The following is a 4,377-nucleotide window of genomic DNA, read 5'->3' as shown; positions in this document are numbered from 1 at the left end:
TTCATTCTTTTTTCTCTATTCTTGTCTTCATGTCTTATTTCAGTAAGATGGTCTTCAAACTCTGATATCCTTTCTTCCACTTGGTCAAATTGGGTTTTGATACTTGTGTATGCTTCATGAAGTTCTCATGCTGTGTATTTTAGCTCCATCAGGTCATTTATCTTCCTCTCTAAACTGATTATCCTATTTAGCAATTCCTGTAACCTTTTATCAAGGTTCTTAACTTCTTTGCATTGGGTTAGAACATGCTCCTTCAGCTCATCATAGTTTTTTTTTATTATCCATCTTCTGAAGACTACCTCTGTGAATTCGTCCATCTGATCCTCTGCCCTGTTCTGCGTACTTGATGGAGAGACATTGTGATCATTTGGAGGAGAAGAGGCACTCTGGCCTTTTGGGTTTTCAGCATTTTTTTATTGATTCTTTCTCATCTTCTTGAGTTTGTCTAGTTTCGGTCTTTGAGGCTGCTGACCCCTGGATAGGGTTTTTGTGGGGGCCGTTTTTGTCGTTGTTGATGCTGTTGTTGTTGCTTTTTGTTTGTTTGTTTTTCTTTCAGTAGTCAGGACCCTCTTCTGTAGGGCTGCTGCAGTTTGCTGAGGGTTCACTTCAAACCCTATTCATCTGATTTGCTCCTGTGCCTAGAGATGTCACTCAAGATGGTTGGAGAGCAGCAAAGATGGGTGCTTGCTCCTTCTTCTGGGACTTCTGACCTTTAGGACAACCAACCTGATGCCAGTAGGATTGCTTCTGTATAGGGTGTCTGACAACCCCTGTTGGAGGTTCTTACCCATTTGGGTGGCATGGGGAGCAGGAACCATCTAATGAAGCACTTTGTCCCTTGGTGGAGAAGGTGTGTTTTGCTGGGGGGAATCCCACTCCTCTGGGCTGCCTGGATTCCTCAGAACTACCAAGAGGAAAGGCTAAGTCTGCTGGTCCACAGAGACTGCAACCACCACCCCTCCCTCTAGGGGCTCAAGCCAAGGGAGATTTAAATTCTGTCCCTGAGCCTCTGGCTGGAGTTACTGGAGATCCTACAGGGAATCTCTGTCCACTAAGGAAGGATGGGTCAGAATTATACCTGAAGAGGCACTCTGGTCACAGACTGCTACAGCTGGTGCATTGGCTGTGGGGACAAGTCTTGGGACCAAGTTGTCCAGCCTCCCTGACTCGAGCAGGGGAAAAGTGCAACCTGGAGCTATAGATATGGGTGCCACCCTTCCCTGGCTCAAGGAGCTTAGCGTGTTAGGCAGTAGCATGTTAGTGTGTTACTCCCAGTGCTAGCTGCTGCTCCTCCCCCAGGGAGCACAAATGGCTTAGATAGCAGGCAGCCACAGCCAGTGGCTTGGTTGTGGTCATCCCTCCCCCTGGGAGTTCGGTAGGCTTAAGCAGATTTCAGCTGACAGGCTATAAGAATCTGCATGTTCCAGGGTTGGGATGCTAGGTCCTGGTGACGTGGTTATGTGAGTGGGACCTTCCAATCCCTGGGTTGCACAGTTCTGTGGAAAAAGCACAGTTCCCCCAGCTAGGTAGTGTGCTCACTCACCACCTCCCTTGGCTGGGGGTGGGGGGTCATCTTCACCGTATGGTTCTCAGATGGGCTGCTACATCACACTGCTCTTCCTTCTCTCCATGGGTCATGCCAGCCTTCTATTCATTTTTGATGAGAAAACCTGTATACCTTTGTTGCAAGTGAAGGAGTCACATACTTATTATGGTGTTTTTCAAGGAAAGCCTCCAAATGGGACTACTTTTTGTTGGCCACCTTGGCCCTACCCCAGGGAGACATTTTATTACAGTGTTGATCTTGTTACTTGTTATTGGTCTTGAGTTACTTTTTGCGTAAGGTGTAAGAAAAGGGTCCAGTTTCAATTTTCTGCATATGGCCATTCTCCCAGCTTCATTTGTTAAATATGGAATCTTTTCCCCACTGCTGTTTCTGTCAGGTTTGTTGAAGGTCAGACAGTTGTAGATGGGGGGGGAGGGGTCTGATTTCTAAGTTCTCTACTCTTTTGCATTGGTCTGTGTGTCTGTTTTTATATCAGTATCATGCTGTTTTAGTTACCACAGCCTTGCAGTATAGTTTGAAGTTAGATAGCATGATGTCTCCAGCTTTGCCCCTTTTCCTTAGGATTGTCTTTGCTATATGGACCTCTTTTGGTTCCATATGAACTTAAAAGCAGCTTTTTCTAATTTTGTGAAGAATGTCAATGGTATTTAATGAGAATAGCATTGAATCTATAAATCACTCTGGGCAGTATGGCCATTTTCACGATATTGATTCTTCTTATTCATGAGCATGGAATTTTTTTTATTTGTTTTTTGTCCTCTCTGATTTCCTTGAGCAGTGGTTTCATCCCAGAGGGCACTGACCTAATACCAGCAGGAACAGTACTGTGTAATGTTTTTGGTGACCCCTGTTGGGGAGTCTCACCCAGCCAGGAGGCACAGGATCATGGACCTGCTTAACAAAGCACTCTGGCTGCCTCTTTGTGGAAAGGGTGTGCTGCGCTGGGGGGAATCCCATTCATCTGGACTGCCCAGATTCCTCAGAGTCAGCAAGGGAAAAGATCAAGTTCGCTGATCCATGGAGACTGTGGCCACCCTTGCCCCCAGGGGCTCCATCCCAGGGACATCAGCATTCTCTTTGTAAACCCCTGACTGGGGTTGCTGAAATTCCCACAGGGAGGCTCTACCTGGTGAGGAGCAATGAGTACGGGTCTGGCCTAAAGAGACAGTCTCTCCACAATCTACCACAGCTGCTGTGCTGCATTGTGGGGATTCCTCCTTGGTCCAAACCACCTAGTCTCCCCAGTACCAGCAGATGAGAATGGCAGACTGGAGCTTCAGTGATGGTAGCCACCCCTCCTTCTGGGAGCTCAGTCCTCTTAGGCAGCAGGCAGCAGCAGTGATGGTGGGTCGCCTTCCCTCCAGGAACTCGGTAGTCTTAGGCAGTCTCCAGCTAAGCAGCCACTGAGAATCTTCATAACTCTGTGGGCTTACGAGGGGATCTCCTGATTTGTGGGTTGCATGGATCCATGGAAAAAGTGTGGTTTCCCAGGTGGGGTAGCACAATCACTCACTACCTCCCTTGGCTGGGAGTGGGAGCTCTCCTTGCACTGTGCAGCTCCTGGGTATGCTGTTGCTCCACCCTGCTTTTCCTCACTCTCCATGGGTCATGCCAACTGCGTAGTCAGTCCCAGCGAGAGAACCTGGATACCTTAGTTGCTGCAGGATTCATTTACTGTTTTCATTCTTCTTGGTAGGCACCTGTGACCAGAGCTGTTTCTAGTCAGCCATCTTGGCCCCTCCTTTTCCTGGATGGTTTTGATGCTTGTAGATGTTCATCAGTGTTGGGGCATCAGTAAAGAGTTAGGCATTTATTGTAGTTTTGCAGTCTGGGCTTGCATTTTTAGGAAGGCTTTCCAGGTATTTGAAGGAACTTAGGCTATCCAATAATGCTGTGTTTCTTATAGACTTGTAGAAATACTGCCTTAGTCTTGAATAAGATCTGGATGAGTTCTCTGGATTACCAGAGAACTTGTTCTTTTCCTTTACTTTCTCCCCAAAAAACAGAGTCTGTCTCTCCTCTTTCTCTCTCTCTCTCTCTCTGTTCTGAGCTGCCTGGAACTAGGTGTGGATGGACTCAAGCATTCCTGTGGCTACAACCACCAGGACTGTGCTGATTTAGACCTGAACCCAGTACAGAACTGGATGTCATCCATGGACTGCTATAACCACTACATGGCTACCACCTATGTTCACTCAAGGCCCTAGGGCTCTATGACCAGCATGTGGTGAAGCCAGCCAGATATTAATCCCTTCCTTTAGAGTGGCAAGTTCCCCCATGGCCCCTGTGGGTCCAGAGATGCTATCTGGGAGCCAGAGATTGGAGTAAACAATGTTAGCAATTTACCTGATGTTCTATTCTACTGTAGCTAAGCTGGCATTCAAACTACAAGACAAATTCCTTCTTGCTCTTCCCTCTACTCACTGGCAGAGAAAGCTCTCTCTGCATCCACCATCACTACCAGCTCACACAGGGCTTCTGCCTGGCCACCACTGATGTTTACTTAAAGCCCAAGGGCTCTTCCGTCAGCTTGTGGTGAACACTGCAAGGCCCAGGTCTCACTCTTTAGGGCAATTGCCCCCACCTTTGGTCCAGCGCAGGTCCAAAATTGATTTCCAAGTGCCTCGGCTTGGACTTGGGGACGTCAGGTGTCTGTTTGTTGCTTTACCCCAGTGTGGCCGAGCTGGTACCTATGGTGGAAGACAAAGTCCTCTTTCCTTCTCCCTCTACTTTTCTCAAAAAGGGAAATTTCACCATAGCCACCATGGGAATATGCTGGGACACACCTGAAGCCAGCATGTCTCAGAGCC

The sequence above is a fragment of the Mandrillus leucophaeus genome, unplaced genomic scaffold, assembly GCF_000951045.1.
Source record: "Mandrillus leucophaeus isolate KB7577 unplaced genomic scaffold, Mleu.le_1.0 Scaffold796, whole genome shotgun sequence".
In the NCBI taxonomy this organism is placed as follows: domain Eukaryota; kingdom Metazoa; phylum Chordata; class Mammalia; order Primates; family Cercopithecidae; genus Mandrillus; species Mandrillus leucophaeus.
Note: the sequence above shows the minus strand (reverse complement) of the source record.